We start from the raw sequence: 22,429 nt of genomic DNA, 5'->3' as shown, positions 1-22,429 counted from the left end.
AGGTGGTAGGCCACACGATTCCAATCAGCTTGTTCACATCCTCAGGAGTCACAAACTGGAACCGATCCAACCTAATCACATAAGAGGAGTCGCTGGACACCTCCACATCAGACACTGAGGTAATTGTAGAGACGGAGTCTAAGTCGGCCCGAATACGAGAGATTTTCCCCACAAATAATTCATTAAACACATCACAGCAGGTAATCGATGGTTCCAGATTCCGATTCAAGTGAGGAGAGGCACTCACTAGCCCTCTCACAGCCCTGAACAACTCTGCCGGATGTGAACTTGCAGGTGCAATACAGGCAGAAAAGAATCGCTTCTTTGCCGCACGTATGGCCTGAGCATAGGTCTTCAAATGAGCTCTATGTTGCAATCTGTCGGATTCAAGCCGAGTTTTTCTCCACTTGCGCTCCAGTCGTCTGCCTTGCCACTTCAGCCCTCATAGTTCTTCCGTATACCAAGGGGCCAGTTATGAAGCAGGTCGGAGAGGACGCTTAGGAGCAATCATGTCTACTGCCCCAGTGAGTTTGCTGTTCCAATTCTCCACCAGGGCATCATCAGGATCTCCAGCAGAGCCAACACTAAATCGCTCCAAGGCTTCTTGAAATCCTATTGGATCCAATAACCTTCTCGGGCGGATCATCCTAATAGGTCCCTTGCCCTTGTGAAGGTGGGAAGCGATTGTGAGTCCGATCTTAACCAGATGGTGGTCCATCCATGACAATGGGGAAATCACAGGATTCCCCACCCACAGAACACCATCCTGATCAGAGTGAAAGACCAAATCAAGCGTGTGACCAGCAATGTGTGTCGGCCCCGAGACCACTTGGGATAGGCCCATAGTCGTCATGGCCGCTATAAACTCCTGAGCCACCTTGGACAAATTGGTCCCAAAGTGAACATTGAAGTCCCCCAGCACCACAAGCCTGGGGGACTCCAGCACCAAGTCCGAGACCAAGTCTGTCAGCTCAGTTAGGGACCCTGTTGAGCAGCGGGGCGATCAGTACACCAACAGAAGTCCCAATCTATCCCTGGTCCCCAGACTTAAGTACACACATTCGATATGGTCCGACACTCTAACAGGGATCCTGGTAAGGGAAAGTTTATTCTTATAGACCACAGCCACTCCACCTCCCCGCCCATGGTCCCTCACCCGCTCCTCAACAGAGTAGCCTGGAGGAAGAAGCCGGGACCACACTGGGCCCCCAGCCTCCCCCAGCCATATATATACATATACACATATATGTATATATTTCAGAATGTTTCAAGTTTCCCTCCCTGGCTGCTCCAAGATAGGGCTGAGAGAGATTCCTGCCTGCAACCTTGGAGAAGCCACTGCCAGTCTGTGAAGACAATACTGAGCTAGATAGACCAATGGTCTAACTCAGTATATGGCAGTTTCCTATGTTCCTATGTTCCTATACACATATTTATATGTATATATTTTTATATATTTGTATATATTTATATCTGATATATTTATATCAGAGTGGTATACATGGTTATGTTTATCCTCACAACAACCCTGTGAGGTAGGTTAGGCTGAGAGATACATGACTGGCCCAGAGTCACCCAGTGAGTTTCGTGATTGAATGGGGATTCGAACTTGGGTCTTCCCAGTCCTAGTCCAGCACTCTAACCACTACGCTATGTCCCTATAATTAGTCAGAGTTATTGAGACAACCAGTCAAAATTGGTCACCAAAGGAATAAAGAAAGAAGAACCCACAGAAGAGGAAGCAAGAAAGCTTCAAGCAAAGCAGTGGAGGAGTTGTGTGGTGAAGGAAAGAGGGAGCCTTCAGGAAGCAGTGACCCAGCTGCACCACAGGTCGTGTGGTGATCAGGCTGTATGTGTCCAGAGTGTGAAAACTAAGACCAGCAGTGGAGACTGTAGATCAAAAGTAGTAACCAAGTACTGTGAATCTGACCAAGGTGGACCTTAGCTTTAATTGGCTATGGAAGAGTACAAAGTATAGAAATAGGAGAAGGGTAATTTGCCTTAAGGTTAATTAGGGAGAGTTTCATTAATAGATAAGCAATTGCATCTGCCTATAGAATACCAAGAAGATCTTAAAGTAACTGAAACAAGTAAACAGCATGCATACCTGCAACAGTAAGTGTTTGTCTTCTAAATGACGTAGTTGTTGTTGTTGTTATTTTTGTTCTATTTTCAGGTCTCTAACTTGATCTAATGCCTATGCACACCAAACTACTGATATTGTTTAAGATGGTTTATTCTAGATGGCAAAGGTAGGTAGTGGCATGAGATAAAGAAAATGTTGCAGGTGGTATTTTCAAAATATTTTGATGAGTGGACTTTAAAGACCCATCCACCACCACCAGCACTCTACCACACAGCTGCACAAGAATGTCCTTATTTTCCACTATGAAATATTGCAGGGTCTCCCTTCAGTTGTCTCTCACTGGTGGCACGGTACAGCCTATGGTTCTGCAGGACCCATGGAGCCTTTCTCCAAGATCCACCTGTCAGCCCTAGATAAAACACTGTTGTAATACAGTGATCAAAGGACTCATGATCAAACTACTAACAGTAAGCCTAGAGTACAATTAGCACAAAAAGCTTGAGATGCCCTAGAAGACAAACCTTGTGCTACAGTTTGGAGTACAGTACCCACAGCACTTCATTGTTTATTTAGCCCTCAATGTTTTTTTTTAATACAATATGCCAATGCCAGTAAAGACAGAGTGTGAAGATAATATAACCACACACCTTCTGTGTCCGTAGACAATGATGCATACAATATGGTTTCTGAACCTTGGAAAGGGCAAGCAAGTCTTGAATGCCAAGAGATGGCATTGAGCTATAACAATATCTGCACGCAACTCTCCTTGAATGTGTGTGGGGAGGGGGGAGAACTGGTATTGAGCCACCTGGATTCATTATTTTTAGCCTATTGTGATTTTTCTTTGAACAACCTACAATAAAGTAGAAGGAATGCCCCTCCCTATTTATATTTGAACTTGCCCACAATAGGCATCCATTCTAGCTGGTCCTCAGGGACTGAGCATTATAATAACCTGGCCTGATCTACAGGAACCTGCAAACTCCACAGAGACTTAGGGCCATGCAGTAACATTTGGCTGTAAGGACTTCTGAGCAACAGGCAACATTTCAAGGGAGCAATGCTGTAAAGGAGCTCTCTCCAAAACAATAGTTAATTACATAGGCCCACACTACACAGTACGAGAAGAAACACGGGGACTGCCAAACCACAGTGTAATTTAGACCACGGATAGAAATGTGTAATTTAGACCACAGATAGCAATAGATTATTTACTGATCTTCCATCAGGATTTCTCCCCATATGTTCACTGAATCCTTTGACGCTTCTCATACGGACATGTGATGCTGCCTTATGAGTCAGACCATTGATCCATCTAGCCCAGTATTGTCTACCGTGACTGGCAGCAGCTCTCCAGGTGTCTTTCCCAGCTCTACCACCAGTAAACCATTCACAGTCTTTAGTTTATCAATGCAAACAGTAAGTATATAAGTAAACCTCACACATATTCTGACAATTTTGGAAGTCACAGACAGGGAAAGCTATTCACACATTTTGATGAAGGTCAGAGAGGCCAACATCCAGGTTAACAACATGCTGACACTGCTAACATGCACTGGTATTTCAACGGAGAGTATTTTTGTCGATTTGCCCTTCCCTTTGAAATCCACTGTGACTCCCAAAAATATGTCCCTGAGGGCTGCATGACCCTCAGAGACATATTTTCACCATGGACTTCAGAGGGAATGAGAGATCAATGAAATTGCCCCGTCCCCATAGTATACATGCAGTGTCTTCACATACACTTCATTAGTCTTGTTAACCAAAGTGGGTACAAGGACAATACAGGGATCTCTCTTTATTCATGGCAGTTCCATTCTCACCTATAAGTGTTAATATGGAAACTGTGGATAAAGAAACTTTACCTCTATGGGAATCCAGGGGTTATGTTCCTCATACCAAAAAAAGGCTCAAAAAGTGAAGGGGGCAGAAAAAAGAGGAGAAAAGCACACCGCCTTGCTCTCCAGGTCTCCAACAATGCCCCCCAAGCTCCCAAATTGATCAAATTTTGGGTGAATATTCACACACACACACAAAGCCACAAATTGACTCTGCACTATAAAATGGCAGCTGGAAATGACACCGGACGTCATTTTTTGGTGATTTCCAGCCACTCAGGAATGGCCTAGCTCCACATGTGATCATAGTACAAATGTCATGAAAACTCAGAAGAATCTTATCACAGTGGAAATAGCCTTGAAGAAAGAGCTCTTGAAATTGCAGCAAGAAACGTAATCTTGCACTATGTATTTTTTCTTCTGAAAGGATTATGGGTTGCATTCTAAATTATTCCACACACAAAGTGCAGGGGTGGTGGTGGCAATTCTGCCAATCTCCCCTTCCTGCTACAGGCTCCCCATGCATCTATTCCAGAGTTTCCACCAATTCTCAGGAGCAGATTTTCGGGATTGCAGGAATTGGCATTGATGGAACTTTCCCCTTCCCCCTTGCAAAAAGAGTTTTTCATTTGTGAATAAACAACTTTAGATCCAGTCCAATGTATCTGTTCATCATGTAGTGAACAAAATCAGAATAATATACTTTTTAAAAAAAAAATAAGCTTGCATTAGTATAGGGGAAAGAAGAACTTGTGCTTTCTTGTTATTGATGTCACAGGTACTGTCCAGTAGTTATCTATTTTACTCTGAGTTTTAACCAAGCACTGGTTGCCGTGCTATAGGTGGTCTCAAGTTTTAACACATACCTCCCGAGACAGTTGCTTTGGCAAGCAAGAGCAGTACAACAGAAAAATAAATAAATATGCATATTGCATGTGATATACAAGAGTGCTTCCTATCTCTGAACTAGCCCTCACCAACTAACAATCAACATTATAGTTTCTTTCTGGTAATAATTATAAACAGATGAGGAAACTGAGGCATAAACATACAACAACCAGGCAGAACAGTTTCTCATCTTTGGATCTGGGCAAACATAAACAGACTTTTTCCACATTTGTAATAAGATTTCTTGTGATGACATTTTTAAAAAGTGAATCATCTATGTGCTGAGCATAACTGCATAAGAGCAGCTCTGCTGGATCAGGTCTAAGGCCCATCCAGTCCAGCATCCTGTTTCACACAGTAGCTCACCAGATGCAACCTCACCTCTTGAGAAGCCAACAGGCAAGAGGTGAGAGCATGTCCTCTGCCATGCAAGTGCTCCCCTGCAACTGGTATTTAAAGACATCTTGCCTCTGAGGCTGGAGATGGCCTATAGCTACCAGACTAGTAGCCATTGATAGACCTGTCCTCCATGAATCTGTCTAAGCCCCTTTTAAAGCCATCCAAGCTAGTGGCCATCACCACATCCCGTGGCAGAGAATTCCATCAATTAATTATGTGCTGTGTGAAAAGGTACTTCCTTTTGTTGGTCCCAAATTTCTTGGCCTTCAGTTTCATGGGATGACCCCTGGTTCTAGAGTTGTGAGACAGGGATAAAAAGTTATCCTTCTCCACTCTCTCTACTCCATGCATAATTGTATACACCAATATCATGTACCTTAGTCACCTATTTTCCAAAGTAAAGAGTCCCAGATGCTGTAGCCTGGCCTCATAAAGAAAGTGCGCCAGACCCCTGATCATCTTGGTTACCCTCTTCTGCACCTTTTCCAGTTCTACAATGTCCTTCTTAAGATATGATTACCATTATTCATGTATTTCAAACACACTCTTAGCTTATAAGTTTCTTTGCATTCTCTGCTTATATCGTAACTTTTTTTTTTGTACATCAGTTCTCCCTAAAAATTTCCTGCTAGTAGCCATCTAGGATATGCATGCATATTATTCAAGTTGAGGTGATGAGTATTAAGAGTATCACCTAAGTACTGATGCAGTGCTGCTCTGGACACATGTGGGTGGCTCACCAGAGCCAGACCAAGAAACGTTGCTGCCCAGAGGGACCACACAGCATATTCCAACATATTTCAAGCACCCATACAAAACTGCCAAAGATACTTAGGCACATCTCTTGATTCATAGAAACATAGGAAGCTGCCATATACTGAGTCAGACCATAGGTCCATCTAGCTCAGTATTGTCTACACAGACTGGCAGTGGCTTCTCCAAGGTTGCAAGCAGGAATCTCTCTCAGCCCTATCTTGGAGATGGCAGGGAGGGAACTTGGATCTTCTGCCCTTCCCAGAGCAGCTCCATCCCCTAAGAGGAATATCTTACAGTGCTCACACATCAAGTCACTCATTCATATAGAACCAGGGTGGACACTGCTTAGATAAGGGGAAAAGTCATGCTTGCTACCAGAAGACCAGCTCTCTTCTCCTCTCCTTCATTGGTGCCACTAAAAATGAAGCGGCCCTTCAAGTTACTTCATGGGTTGTTCTTCAATTCAGCCTCTAATTTGTGTATCAGCTGCTCTGTTTTAGACAAATCGATTTCCCATCCCCTTGGCATTCAAAGGCTTCTTTTACTCAGTGCATACCCAGAGAAGAATCCTGTGCATTTAAGTAGTCCATGGTGCAGGGTTTTCATCATATGTGTCTTTTCCCAATAAACTGATGCCATGATGGCAGATGCCACACCTGGTAGAATGTTCCCTTCTACACAATTCTTAGTGATAGGAGCTGTACCAAACAACCCAAAGTTGCATTGTCAACATGCTTCAGTTCATGTCCAAGCCCATCAGCCCACACAGCTGATAGTGGGACAGTCTCAAGACTGTCCAGTCCATCTGGCAACCTTCTAGTGTTACCACACTTCCTTTTTCTAGTAGGCAACAAATACTTTTAACAGCGGCAACAGAAGAAAAAAGTAAGTAACCAAGGCTGATCTCATGAGCAGCCTAACCCAGGCTAGTGCAGCCCAACCTGGGTCAGGCTGCTTGTGTGCATCACCGAGATCAAGGTGTATCCCAGAGCTGCCACGGCACATAACCTGCTTTTTTGAACCGGCCTTTAGCCAGGGTTAAGGGTGTGCCTTAACCTGGTGGCTCAGATTGTGTGTTTGCTCGGGCTGCTTGCAGCCTGAGCAGATGCAGAGATGGGCACCTAGATCACCCATCTGACGGGGGAATCCTCTATGCTCAATGCGTCCCTTGCACGGTACATTGTGGGATTCCCAAATGCCAGGATGCACTGTCCTGGCCTCCAGAAAGGCATGCGGTGGCTCCCAGGAGAGCTGCTCATGTGCACAGCTGAGCCACACAGCCAGGTGGCAGCGGGGAGGGCAAGGAGATAATCTGGGGGAAAGGTAAGTTCAGCGCAGCCTTCCCCCACCTCCTGCCTGCCCACCCACCCCACCTCCGGTCACGTGGAAAGCCTTACATTTCTTGCCCCCATCAATTCATCTTCAAGATTGTTAGAACCAAAAACTAGTTTTGGCACAGGAATCCGCTGGGGGGGGGGGAGTTGGCAACCCTTAAGGCTTCCCATAGAGAGGAGCTCATTGGAAACGCACAGCTATTTTCTTATCTCATTCCCAAATTTGTGCAGCGCTGAATTTGGAACACAGAGAACAGCCTCCTTTTTCTTTTTCTTTTTAACAAGAGGTGCTCTGGTTTTCATGGCAGACAGAAATATGTACCTGTTGATGTATGTCTGTTCGGCATCTACGAAAGCAAGGTACATTTGGGCCTTAAAGGGTGACTCTGAACACACTCTGTTTCTTACAGAAGTAGAACATGCAGCATTTGCGTGTGTGTGTGTGTGTGTGTGTGTGTGTGTGTGTGTGTGTGTGTGTTGCTGAACATATGCCAGGAGGGGGAATCAAGAGACCAGGATGTGGCCTCAGGCGCTGCACCTAAATAGATGGCTAGTTCCCCAGAGCTATTAATGAAGGGAAAGCTTGTAGCCTTCTCCTTATAATGAATTACTACTCTCCATTGTAAGGCTGCAGAATTGAGGCCCAATGAGACACAGTGAACTTTACACAAAACAAGGGTGCTTGAATTATGAGAGCAAAGGAAAGAGGGGTGGTGAGGTCTCTTGCTCCTTTTCTCCGACCGACTGGGGGGGGGGAGGGAAGTGATGATCCGCAATGCTTTCTCATGAGACTAGGACACTACGGAGAGGAAAAGCTGGGTTTTTCTAGGTGCCAATAATGAATTCAAGAGTATTGCACTTTCTACTACTACAGTTGTCATTGGACTCAGAAGAAAGTTACCCTTTTGAAGGCTACAAGCTAGAGCTTTCTTCCAGAGCTGCTGAACAAGGCAAAGTTGAAAAGCATCGCATAGCAACTGGAAACAGGTCCCTACAAACAAAATAGCCCAAACAGACATGTACTGCTTCACCACTTCCTCTCCTTAACAGCAAGCTAATCACAGGACCAAAAGTGTCCCCATGCCACTCTCCTCACCACCCCAGGAAAAGAACAGCAGCACTTTGAACTACTTAGATTAAACAGATGAGATGAAAAAGTAACAGTTAAGACTTCCACAATCACTTTTACCCATCTTTATTTTAAACCACAGAGATGAAAATACAGAGGCCCACTCCTTTTTCCTCTAAGAAAGGAAGAAAACCCACACAGCCTATTCCTTCACAAACAAGAAAGCACTTCTTGAAAGCCAGGAAAGATCAGGTACATACAGTGTTTACACAATCTCCTTCCATCTGTAGTGCCTGACTGCCAAGTAGTATTAACAGTATTTTTACCATTCCTGCTATGGAGGCTGCATGAAGTTATTGGGATGCTAACATTGGAGCAAGGCTTGCACTGAGTGGAATAGCTTTTCAAGTTAAGGAGAAAGGACTCAGTCCTCAAACATGTGAAGTTAGGGGAAAGATCTGGTAGCAAGCATGACTTGTCCCCTTAGCTAAGCAGGGTCTGCCCTGGTTGCATATGAAAGGGAAACTAGAACTATGAGCATTGTAAGATATTCCACTTAGGGTATGGAGCCACTCTGGGAAGAGCATCTAGGTTCAAAGTTCCTTCCCTGGCATCTCCAAGATAAGACTGAAAGAGATTCCTGCCTGCAACCTTGGAGAAGGCACTGCCAGTCTGTAGAGACAATACTGAGCTAGATGGACCGATGTTCTGACTCAGTATATGTCAGCTTCCTATGTTCCTAAGTTCCATTGAACCTATGAAGTTTTATAATGTTAGATCATACTGGTGCCATAGACATGCTTTCTAGAAACAACTGAATATTGTATCTAACCTGAATATTATTAAAGTGTATGAACAGGGAACTCCCACAACCATCCCTTCTGCCATATGTGGTGTGTCCAGTTTTCAAACTTCCATTCCAACACACTCCTGGATAGCATCGCAAATTCTCCTTTCCCAATTGAAGAACTATTGAAGTGTGTGGAGGAAGTCTCACATCACTGCTTACCATCCAAGCTGTGCCTTGTCTTTCTAGTTTTGCATTGTACAATAAGGAAATACACATTTGTCCTTTGGGGACACTTTTATAGTAGGCAGGGTACTATAGACTATGGGTGTACTAAATTTCAGTTTTCTAGGTGTTCTGAGAGTATGCAACTCAGTCAGTGAAACCCAAACTCCTTTTTAGAAATATTTTTATTTCCTTTATGATACTAGCTTTTTATTTAATGTGCTTCATCACTTTTTGTATTCTTCATATATTGAATTTTATAATCCACCTTGGACAGTGTCAACTAAAAGGCTGGTTTAGATATTTTGAAGACCAGCACCTCCATTGTTTAATAACAACATCCAGTAGAAGAAAATTAATTCATTGCAGGCAAGAGGAGACTCAAAATATAGTTGGCCATGTTGGAGACACAATTTCTCTTGTTCTTTGGGACATTTCACACATTACTTGGCAGCAAAACCAGTGGGTCTGTGGGATTGCCATGCCTGACTGGACAAATTCAAGGCAAGTGTACCTGTACAATACACTTGCCTGCAAACAATTGTTGCATGCACACTGTTCATTTTTATCATTCATTTGTTACTTACATTATTTGGGAAATTTACAGTTGGCCTCAAAGGAGGTTTACAGTGGAAAGAAAAATAAACTTTCCAATAAAAGTAGAGTAATAACAATAAAACATTATAACAGGAACAGGTTAAAAACCAAGAGCTGGCAAAAAAAAATTGCATTTTAGTCATAAAAAGATAAAGTTCTTGAAGCTCATTTCAAAGGACCAGTTACTCAGATCTGTCATTGAACTTGGTAACTGAATCGAGAGTTTGGGGGCCACCACTAAAACGTGATGTGGGGTGGGGCTGCCAAGAAGTTTTTATCCCTAAGAGCCCGACACTTAACTTGATTTTTGCCATGGGATTTTCAAAACTTCTACTGCAGTTGGAACAACATGTGGTGCAACATCAGACACCCAATGTGGTGTAGTGGCTTGAAAGTCAAACTAGGACCAAGAAAACCTGGGTTCCAATCCCTACCCAGCAACAAAGCTCATTGGATAGTGACCATCTCCCACCCTACTCTACCTCACAAGGTTGTTGTGAAGCTACAAGCAGTGGAGGGAACCTTGGAGTAAGACACAATTTATAATATGATGTAATAAAATAAAACAAACATTGCATCATGCATGTCCCCACCTCTCAGAAACCAATGGTATGATGCAGAGACAGAGAAATGCATGGCACATTTCATTACTATGAGCCATTTCTCGCGATCGGTGAGAAGAGCTTGAGGATAGAGGGCCCAAGCAGTGTGGAGGGTTGGGGGCTGGGATTCATCATCCCAGCCCCGGAAATCCCATCATCCACCACGCAGGTGTGCAGTGCATTGTGGGTATCCCAGCAGTGATGGGTGAGCGCCCGGCACTGCAGATGATCCAAAAAATGGAGCTAAGGGAGCACTCGCTCCCTTAACCTTGTTTAGGAGCCTGGCTCCACAGACCAATTTGCCACAGAAGCATCGCCGGGATCAGCCACAATCCCGCCTATTAGAGATGCACCTAGGTAATTTTGGAGCCTGGACCTAATGGCCTTTGGACACCCCCCCCCCCCCGCTTGATAGAGGCCCCTTGCTAGAGGCCACCTTGCTAGAGGCCCCCCCCTCGCTGAAAGTTAAGCATCATCCCCCTACAGACACACACACAAACACACACCATGGCATGCAGTATTTTTAACATGTGGGTTCTCGAGGGCACAAACAGCAACTGAACTCACAAGAATGTAAGACTATAAAACTGGTACACTTATGCAAATATGCATTATCAGAAACATTTCAACATGCGAACCAACACATTCCCATCCCACATGTTTCTTTCCTCACATCCCCTGTGTCTCTAAAAAGGATTTGGCGGCCTCCAGGGGGTGTGGAGGCTCTAGACTTTGGCCCGGAAGTCCAGGGGTAAGAGTGCCTGGTTCTTATGCCTGATCTCCTCAGTTCCTTTACCTATATTTGAAGGAGTAGTGCAGTTTTAATCCAAACCCCAAACCCCAAAAGAAACTTCTTTATTGTCTTCGTGAACACAGGATGCTGGCTTGACATCATTTCATAAAAAGACAATGCTCATACTCTCACTTTTGTTATGCAGCGTTTGGAAATGGTGCAAAAAAAAAAAAAATTGGCTGAGTACGAAACAACTTCAAAGACACAATCCTGTGCCAGGCAGAATACATCAAAGTTTTTTAATAATGGTTTTTTTTTAAAGTCAGCAGCTTAATTCACCTGATCTTGCGGGTGGAGAGACAAGCAAGAGGAACTGTTCTTTATCAATGTACCTTCCCAGTACTTCCTTCCTGTTCCAGCTGCTCTTTAGATTGTTTTTGCATCTCCCACCCTACCTTCCCGAAGCAGGACTATTACAAGTCTTGACTTTAAGGGATGTGAAAGGAAAAAGCAAAGGAAAGCCTTTTCATTTCTTTCTTTTTTAAAAAAGAGAGAGAGAGAGAGAGGCCTGCATTGCTGAGAAGTGACCAGCTAGCCATATCCTTCTGCTTTTCCCTGCAAAAAAATAAATAAATATAGTTACACCTTATCGTTTCCTTACTAAGATTATGTCCTGCTTCCTTGAGAGGATTTCTGGGAGGTAGAAAGCAAGGGTGGCAAAAAAAAAAAGGGGGGGGGGACAAGAGGGGAGCTGAAGAACAGCCCAATCTGTCAAGCTCCATTTTAGAAGGAGGACGGCGGGGGTGCGGTGGGGGGGAGGACTTAAAAGTGAACGCGTTAAACATGAGCTATTTCCTGCACTCAGGAGGGAAGAAAGCATGCTAGTAACTATGTGCATGAGGAGATCTGCAATGGTGTTATCTCTGACCTGCAGCTTAGCCCTTGTGTCTCAGCTGCCAAAAAGCTCCTATTGAATGTTATGCTGAGTTCATCAATGCTCCACGTGTCAGGATCCTAACAGGAAAAAGCAGGACAGACACTCCGCTCTATTCAACTGCCTGGGGACCCCATGACAACTCAAATCCCCTTATAGACTGTCCATATCAACGTACGGCAGGTCAGAGCGCATAACCCCTCCAGAACCACAAGCCCAGGCCCACACCCTTCCCCCCTTGTCAACACTGTCACTTTCAAACTGAACATCGAGCCTTATCGCCAAACCTGAAGTAAGTATGACAATTAAGATGGATTGCAAAGCCTGCTGCTGCTGCTTGACAATTAACAATAACTTGGCAGCACGTCCCACCCAACTGTTGGGTGGTATGGCAAGAACTTTATCCCTGCGTCGGTCTGTATTAGCATATTTAGTAGGCTGCAAGACATAATTCCAGAGATAGGGACATATTTTTTTGTCTTTACTGAAAATCTGCAATTAAGCTGTAATGTGCAGCAGGCAATACAACAATTTGCAAACCTCAAGAAAAGAGAAGAGGAGCTTTTGGACTTTGTGTCCATTTTTGTCATGGTGAGACTGCAACCTTATACATGCTTACTTGAGAGTAAGCTCCACTGAACATAGCAGGGCATACTTCTGAGTAAATGTGCCAGTAATTACAGGCATGTGAAGCTCTAGTCCTAGCCACACACAGTTAGGGGAGTCGGTCTCCTTAAATGCAACAGACTTACTTTGGAATAAACATGCGTAAGATCCTGCAAGAATGAATCTCTCCAATACTTCTGCATGTAAGCTTCCTAGCAAGCCAGGAACACTTAAGTAATTGCAACATCTAAATAGCACTATGATGACTGACATCATGACTGAAAAGAACATCCACACATTTTCTTAATATTTGTCATGTGCTGTTTTTATTGTTGCCATTGTCGGGGTCCCTCAGATCATGCAAAAATAAAAATAAAATTCATCACGCATATTTGCCTAAAGAAAGCATGCAGCAGTCTTTTCTTCTGTTCATAGAACTTACTTAAACTTTCTACTAAATAAACTGCATTTCAAAATAATCTGCCAAATTAATTAAATTAAATACTTTTTTTTGTTTGTTTCTAGGGGCATATATGTGTGTGTTGTTGTTGTTTTTGGCAAGGTGGAGAAACATTCAGTTTTACCAAGTTTTTAGGCATACCAAAAGAGGGGGGATCCTTCCAGCCTCTTTAGGTTTTTAATGTGCTGTTTATGGTATCTGCAAACTCTGCTTGGGTGGGGGGAGAAGCAAACATCTTTCTGCAGTTGCCAAGACATTGTCCTCTTTGGCATCTGTGTTGCTGGTGGAGAGGATATCCTGCCAAATGCAATAAGACAACTGTGTGACCCACCTTGTAAAGAGAGGCACCACAAACTGATTAGTGCCCAGCAGGAGAAGTGGCTGATTCTTTTAGCCCTCAGCCGCATCCTTTGGGTGGAAAAAAGAAATCCCTTACATTAAAAAAGAGAGAAGGCAACAATACTCTTTAAGGGAATAGCTCCACTTTGGTGAGAGAAGGCAAGGAAGAGTAACAAATGCAATTTCGCATACAAGGTTTTCCTTCATAAAAACCAATGGATTAAAACACCTGGTAGTTTTGGAGGGGGGGGTGGAATGGAAGGAGGAAATATTTCAACTCTGAGAAAATAGAACAGGTGTACAGGTATAAAACTTTTGCTTTCCACATGGCCTCTCTCTCTCTCTCTCTCTGTCTTTCTCTCTGCACCCTGGAATGCTTTGACAGGTGCAGAAGTTCAAGTTACAGGGTGGAAGTAGCAAATAAATACACAGCATTAGTGTCTGACGTGCTTACTGAGCAACCGGGGATGTTAATAACTGGCAAGGTACACTAATCTCTGATTGCAACATTTGGTTTACCTTAATCTGGAGGGACAGCTGTATTAAAGAGGGAATTATACTAATCAGTTCAAGGCCCTTGCATATAAAACTTCCCATTAGGCTTAAAGTACAACAGCTTACGTTCATTCTCTAGGAGCCTTACATCTGGTTCTGAATAAGTCTGCCTCTCATTTGCAAGGTAGAAACTGAAAACAAGGGAGATTGGGGAGGCGGTGGGGGGAGAGAGGCTGACAGTTGCTGGAGGATGGCTGATAGAAGAACAAGCCTCTAATTCTTTGAATTTTTTTTAAGGCACAAAAACTAGCTGTGAGGCATCTTAATACAAAAATCAAAAAAGGCGTGTGTTATCAACCCTGGGCCATTTTTTTCCTGTTACCGGAGGTGACCAACATAAAATAAAATTGATGATGTCAGTCAAAAACAGCTAAGCACAACGCTTGGCTTTGTTATCTTAAGTCAGAAGGTATGATAGGCCGTGCCATATGGCTTTAATCCTCCTATATCTTCCATCACCTAACAGGCAACCTTCATGTAGCATGACCTTATTTGGCAGGTCTCAGGTTAGGGCTGCCCAAAGGGGATTTCCCCCCGTTCTGTTTCTGCTATATCCAAAAGGTTTATGTTGATTTTTTTTATTTTTTTTTAGCCCTGCAAACTATAAATCCGACTGATTACTCTGCACTCTTTTGCTTGACTGAGCCTTTACAATCAGACATCCCCGTTAACAATAAGCTCCTAATGAATCAAACATCTATGGCATTAGTTTCACCTAGCTGCCTCTTTCCCATGCGCTGCAGCTCTTTGTCAGACCTGGCTTGATGAGAAAAGCTAGTGACACTTGGCGCACCTATTGATAAACAAGGCAGTAATGAGGGAGCATAACAAAAATTACCTCCAACAACCTGATTAAAAATGACAGGCAAAGACTACTGCAGAGCTTCACAGTTAAGGTAACTTTTTTTTTTTTTTAACATGGGGAGGCAGAGTGGGAGGTAAACATATAATTAAGTGCAACTCAAACTACAGTGTTGCTCCCATCAAACTTTCACTGGAAATTAAACCACCATTTATGAGGAAAGAGTTCCTTGTTACGTTAGGCTCATATGTTTCATCAAGAATATTAGTCTTTTTAACCCGCACGCATGCCCACACACCCATAGGCCGAAAAGAGTAAAGATTTGGCTGTTCGCGAATCAGATAATCGAGGTTATTTCTTGAGGTTCAGATGTTAAGTATTCTAATATTAATTTTTTTTAAAAGAAACACATTAGTTTGATGTTGTTTTTTAATAGAATGCACATGGCCGTGTTAAAAGAAGGGTGGAAATCGCAGCAAATGCTAAAGGTAGAAATCTAAAAACAGACAAAATTCTCTCTGTCCCGCCCCCGCCCCCCAGGTGACTGCAATGTGTTCCTGACACAAACACTGGAGTAGTGGATGAGATGTGGGGCATAGGGGTTGTTAGTAGGACAGGCTGCAGCTCTTGAACAAACTTTAAAATAGAAGTGCTTGGTTCCAAATCAGAAGGGTGTGGGTTTTACATTTGTGAACCAGCATGTTGGGAGGATTTCAATCACTGCACAGATGCACTTGAAAATCAAATATGGACATGGGGAATGTGTTTTGGATATAGCAAATGAGGACTGATGACATGTTTATACTTGGCAGATGGATCCCATACAAAGCCATCCTCCCTGACGAGACAATATCCACCATTTTCTGATTCCAGAGCTTCAACAAAGTGGTGGCACAAACTAGAAGTCAACATCGCTCTTCCAGTCTAACATTGGCTCTCTATCAGTTTCTTAATACTGCAAACATTTTTCTTTGGTTTGGAGGATAGGCTCTTTAAATGACTCCAAAGAGTCAAAGGAGGTCTGAAAATGTTTATCTTCACAAGTAATATTTCTGTTTAAAAGTTGATTCCCACAAGGCTGTGAATTCCAAACAGGCATAGTTAGAGACTGTGAGAGATTGCTGTAATAAGACCTTGCTTGATTCAGCAATTTAAATAGGATTGTGACAATTTACACAGCTGAGGATCCTGTACTGTACAGCCATCCCTTGCCAACCACACTTTTACCAACTATGGTTTTGAGTAAATGCAAATAGGAAATTGTGACTGGTCTTGCCAACCATGGCCCGAGTATCCGCGGTTGGCAAGATTTTTTTAGTGATGGGGGGATTCAGCGATTGTGGGATGGGTTCAGAGGTTTGATCTGCTCATTCTTCTTGGTGTCCCTTACTGACCTTGCTGTTCCTTGCCAATTTAAAATGCCTTTGAGTTATTTTGGGGGGTTAAAAATAATTCCAGAGGTTCCAGAGATTCCATCTACTCATTCTTCTTGGTGACTTGTGGTGATATTACAGGATTTTTTTGTGATCTTTTTAGCGTGCTTTGGGGGGTGGGATTCCTTTATTTTAGGTCTTTTTAGCATGCTTGGGGGGGTTCCTTTATTTTAGGTCTTTTTGTGGTAGTGGTTCCCCTAACCCTCTGTTTCCCATAGACTTTAATGCCTCTCCAACTGTAAATTTGGGAACCCTAGCAGTTGACAAGGGATGACAGTATATCCCATGAATCATTATCTGCAGAATCATTTGTGTTGCAAAGAATGCGAACATGCTGATAAGCAGTGCCAGTACAAAGGTACTCTTAATAATCCTAACATCTTTCATTAATAATTATGTAAACCTATCTGTCTGTCTTTTTGTATATATACATATATACAGAAAGCAAGATATCAGTACAGGCTGAGCAGTTTCTTTCTGCTGTGTTTGAGCAATACTTATAATTTGACGGGGTGGGGGAAGAATAAATAATACTAAATGACAAAGTTGCAGACCACAATGACTTTCTTAGATTTAGGTCCTAGTACTCCAGATTTCAGATAATAATTCTGCCCTGGTCATAATTGGTCAGGTTGAGGATGTTTAGAGTTTATCAGAGTCTCAGAACCAGTATTATAAAGCTATCATTGCCAGTGGTTCACACATTTATGTTTCATTGTCCTGCCATGGTATCTTTTCATAGTAGTTTCATGGGTTTCTGTATTGTTTCAAACACTACCCAGAAAAAGTCAACACATGCTCTCAGCAGCATAAGAAACTAGCTCCAAGCAGCATAACAAGCATGCTACAGATGTGTAGATAATGGTCATAGGCAAGTATTGGATAGTGCCTGTATAATCACTGGTGTTAACACCTGGAACAGATTTCAAAATTGTTATTAGTTTTCTAACATGGGGGTGATTCTCATGATGGCCGAGAGTGGGTGGGGGAGGGGAGGCTCCAAAGAGCTTAGCTTCCCCACGGAAGCTAATCCATGATCCAAGGATTGGTGGTGGGAGGGATACTCTATGCTCCCACATGGGCGGAGGGAACTGGGAGTGGAACGTTGTTCTGGCCCCTGGGAATCCCACAGTTCACCACGCAATTGTACAGTGCATTGTGAAGATTCCCCCAGTGAAAGGCAGGCACCCATCAATACTTCAGTGCCAGCCAGCACTGGCACACGATCTGGTAAATGGGGTTAAGGGAGTGCTAGCTCCCTTAAACTCATGTAAGAGGCAGGCTCCCTAGTCGGATTTGCTGCCAAGGTATCACTAGGAGCCACTTGGCTCCCACCAGTTCTCATGGGGAGCCAAGCCTAGACTTCGCTGCCCTAGCCTGGTCTTGGCTGCTGGTGAGAACAGCCCATGGTAAATTTTGTTTGTATATCCACTTACCTAGATAAGCACACATCCACTTTTATCATGAATCCCTGGGAAGTTCATTTGATTCAATAGCTGGTAGACAGATAACTGGAAGTTATTTTAAATAGTGGTTCATGCTCTCTCTCTATATATATTTTCTATGTGGTAAATTGGACAATACAGCACCCTGTAAAAATAATAAAGTGATATATTAATGATAAATGAGGGATTTAGAGAGGCATTTCTCAAAAGTGCTTTTTAGCACTTTTTTTTTTTAACCTGGACAGCCATGAGCTAAGACAATGTGCTAAGCTCTATTACGAGTTCCCTACATTCTAATGCACACCTTGCATGGGGAGCAGGGGGGAAACAATTATCTATTAATGAGAAGAGGAACAAATTAATGTACATTAAATTGTGAGGAACTCACATAAAAGCAATTTAACCACAGTAGGTTTAAAAGTTTAAGTAATGGGAACTCTTCACAATTCCGATGCTATATTTACATACTTGAATTCTCCTAGTGATTATTAATAGTTCAGCTGCTTTTCCTTTTTACCTTACACTTTAAGCATGGACACAGAATGTCAAATCTAATTTGCTCTTCAACTTAAACATTAGCTCAGAATTGCAAAACAGAGGTGACTACAGAGGCCTTAAACTTTATCAGACTCAGACTGCTTTTCAGCAGCCTTTTCATTGCAATTTTTTAGAATGTGAGCCCTTTGGGGACAGGGAGCCATCTTATTTGTTATTTCTCTTTGTAAACCGCCCTGAGCCATTTTTTGAATGGCGGTATAGAAATCGAATTATTATTATTATTATTATTATTATTATTAACGGTATTGACTGAGGTGTTTTCTGATTTACCAGCACTCTAAAATGTGGGTAGAAAATCACAACAAAATAACGTCATCAAATGATGTTGTGAATCAGTTGGTTTGATGACAATACAACAAAAGGATGTTCATGTAGGTAATTTTGCTCCTTTAATTTCTGACAGAAGGAAAAGGAGAAGCCTACTAAGGAGCAGCCTGATTGACTGATTGATTGATTAAGTGCCATCAAGTCGGTGTCGCCTCTTAGCGACCACACAGATAGATTCTCTCCAGTATGATGTCTTCAACTTGGCCTTTAAGGTCTCTCAGTGGGGCATTCATTGCTGTCGTAATCGAGTCCATCCACCTTGCAGCTGGTCGTCCTCTTCTTCTCTTTCCTTCAACTTTCCGCAGCATTATAGACTTCTCAAGGGCAGAGGCGTAACTAGGGAAAACGGCGCCCGGGTCAAGCACTGAAATGGTGCCCCCCCACGCCCCCAACATACTACATTAGGTTTTTCCTCACAAGCGCCCACCGCCGCCAAGCCAGGCCACTGACTGGCCGCCAGGCGCCAACAAAGCAATTGGGGGGGGCGCGGGCGGCGCGGAAGGGACCGCTCATGGGGGAGGGGGCGCCGACGCGCTCCCTTGACTGCTGCAGCGCTGCTGCACTGAGCAGGAAACATTTGTATTAACAAAAAATTAAAAAAAAATTTTTTTTGTCATGGTGGCGCCCCCCACGTGACCAGAAAAGATGGCGCCCGGGGCACGTGCCCCCCTGCCCCCCCTATAGTTACACCTCTGCTCAAGGGAGCTGGGTCTTTGCATGTCCAAAGTATGATAGTTTGAGCCTGGTCATTTGTGCCTTGAGTGAAAATTCTGGATTGATTTGTTCTATCATCCATTTGTTTGTTTTCCTGGCTGTTCCTCAAAAGGCTTCTCCAGCACCAAAGTTCAAAAGCATCAATGCTTTTTCTATCTTGCTTCTTCAAAGTCCAGCTTTCGTATCCATAGAGCGTCATGGGGAAAACCATTGTCCGAACCATTCTAATCTTTGTAGGTATAGATATGTCACGGCATCTAAATATCCTTTCCAAGGCCTTCATTGCAACATAGGAACATAGGAAACTGCCATATACTGAGTCAGACCATTGGTCTATCTAGCTAAGCATTGTCTTCACAGACTGGCAGCGGCTTCTCTAAGGTTGCAGGCAGGAATCTCTCTCAGCCCTATCTTGGAGAAGCCAGGGAGGGAACTTGAAACCTTCTGCTCTTCCCAGAGCGGTTTCATCCCCAGAGGGGAATATCTTGCAGTGCTCACACATCAAGTCTCCCATTCATATGCAACCAGGGCAGAACCTGCTTAGCTATGGGGACAAGTCATGCTTGCTACCACAAGACCAGCTCTCCTCTCCTAAGAAGCCAGGGAGGGAACTTGGAACCTTCTGCATGCAAGCGTGTAGATGCTCTTCCCAGAGCGACCCAACCCTACCAAGTGCTAATCTGTGGTGTATTTCTTGACTGCTGGATCCTTTCCTGTTGATGGTGGATCCTAAAAGGCAGCAGCTATCCACCACTTCACTGTTTTCATTGTCAATTCTGATGCTGGTTGCTGTACCCACTGTCATTAGTTTAGTCATTTTTACATTTAATTGTAGGAGGAGCAGCCTACCATTACATTTTTTCTGTGATTCCATTATATTGTTATTATGGAACAAAACAAAAGCTGACAGGCATTTATTTAAATGAAATGAATCCACTGGGCTTTCATTGTAGAAAATGAGAAAACCCATCCCCTACCCCACTGGGAGTTCTGGAATTTGCAAATCCACAACCCTGTAAGCCTGCTACAGTTCCCCAGCAGAACACCCAATGCAGTGCAACCTGAGACTTTTACTGGGTAGAATCCAGAATAACATAATCATGACTTCTAGTGAAATTAAAGAGACTTGTTAGTCATGTCTCATTTATTTAAAGAGTGCTTAGTCATGGCTTACTGTACTTAGTCTGGATCCTGCCCTTCACTGGGTACTGCTGATGTTCTAAGGGAAATTATCCTTCTGTTCTAATCTAGTCAGTGGAACTATTCTCTACCCACCCTGAAGGTATAGAGATCGGATAGTTTGGTTTTCCTATAATAAAACTGATATTTTTAGATTAGGGATTCAAAATGTGTTCACACATGCCTAATGTACATACTGATAGATCATGGGTCGCCAACTTGTGTCATGGTATCACAGCCTGCAAGGAAACTAGGATTTGGTGGCACCCGTATCCAGAACCCAGAGAGTTACCTTTCTAGCACTGCACTGCTTTCTCAATAGAACAGGTAAAAAAAACTAGTGCTACCCAAGTTGGGGGGGGCGGCGGCGAGGGGTGCTCTGTAGGTATCATAGTGCACCCTAAAGCAGCACTATGCCATAGTTCAGATTTGACAAGTGGCACTCTTGACAAAACTTTACTCTCACCGTGCTAGACAAATCCTCCCCTTCCTGCACATTAACATGTGTGGACCATAAGCTTTACATAGCTTACTAAACTCTGGAAACCTGGTGATTCTGCTCTACTGGAGGGCTTTGGCAGTGGCATTTTGCTGGATGGCTTCCAAGCCATAGGCCATAATCTTTCCATGCTGGGGACTGTTGAATCACAAGTTAGGCCAATTTTTGTACCTTTGAAGTGAGTTAGCATATGGGCACTCGTGCAATTAACACATCTTTTAACAATATGGGCAGATATCTAGTCAAATAGATTACATCTCATTTTAAAATGAGAATTTGTTAATAACCACTTGATCTTCTATGATAGTTTATTTTTTTCCTAATACAGCAAAAAAGAAAAAGAAAAAAAATCCCCTGAATTAAGTTTCTCATATGCATAGTTCACAGATGACTAAGTGTAAAGTTTAATTGTTGTTTGTTTGTTTGTCAGTTAATGACAAATGCAACTAAAACATGTTACATTTTCCCAGGCTCTTTAATTAAGAACATATTTTTCTTTTCACTTAAAGCACTGAACAAATTAATAATTAGCTACAAAGGGGCGTAAGGGGCCAGATTTAATCTTGTGTAAATCAGAGTAGCTTTCAGTATAACCAAACTCAGGCATCCACTGTAAGGCACATTCTGCAAGAAATGGAACAAGAGATAAACAAAGGATCCATCTTGTTATACCTAGAGCCCTTTCTCATGAGCAGTGAGAAGGGCTCGAGGGTGGGCTGCAGGGAAGGTGGATTAAACCTACCATCCCCACAGACAATTGCTCTGCCATTGCTGGGTGTGCTCCCCGCATGCCCAGATTATTCTCCGCTGTCCCAGGAGCAGGGAGGGTCAGGGGCCAGGATGTGTCACAGTACACACTTATGTGCAAAACCACGCTGGGCTTCCTTAACCCAGTTTTGCACACATGTGTGAACAGCCTCCTTGTTTCTCCTTCATTATACCTCACCTCAATGATATAGATGTACCATCTTCTCTGTCCATTTTAGGCATCAAATGAGATAGACTCTTGCCTATGAAAGTTCATGCCATAATAAACTGATTCGATTTTAAGGTGCTGCTTAGGAACAATTCCTTCATTTGGTCCTCCCCTCCCACAAAATCACTTCATAGGGCACATAAGGTTGGGTCAAAGCAGAGTCACAACCTATTCCCTTCATTTCCTGCTTCTGGGTTCCCTGGAAGCATCTGGTCAGCTACTATAGAAAACAAGATGCTGGGCAAGATAGATCTGTCCTGATCCAGTAAGGCTCTTCTTTTGTTGTAG

General features: G+C 43.2%; 1 long non-coding RNA gene across 3 annotated transcripts in view; it reads right to left on the bottom strand.

The window, feature by feature from the left end:
- Nucleotides 1-22,429, bottom strand: part of LOC128327300 (uncharacterized) — a 152,823-nt gene that overhangs the window by 91,445 nt on the left and 38,949 nt on the right. Inside the window, exons 7-8 of one of the 3 annotated variants that reach the window (XR_008308575.1) lie at nucleotides 17,880-18,033; nucleotides 11,588-11,929 (exon numbers count right to left, since the gene is read on the bottom strand). The exons of 1 other annotated variant lie outside the window; for it this stretch is intronic. This is a non-coding gene — a long non-coding RNA (uncharacterized LOC128327300). Of the gene's footprint in view, nucleotides 1-11,587; nucleotides 11,930-13,245; nucleotides 13,612-17,879; nucleotides 18,034-22,429 lie in introns of those variants that run through there. One more of the 3 variants, XR_008308574.1, reaches the window with a different exon arrangement.

This window comes from Hemicordylus capensis, chromosome 1 (assembly GCF_027244095.1).
Source record: "Hemicordylus capensis ecotype Gifberg chromosome 1, rHemCap1.1.pri, whole genome shotgun sequence".
NCBI classification, from domain to species: domain Eukaryota; kingdom Metazoa; phylum Chordata; class Lepidosauria; order Squamata; family Cordylidae; genus Hemicordylus; species Hemicordylus capensis.
This window is presented reverse-complemented; position numbering and strand designations above follow the sequence as displayed.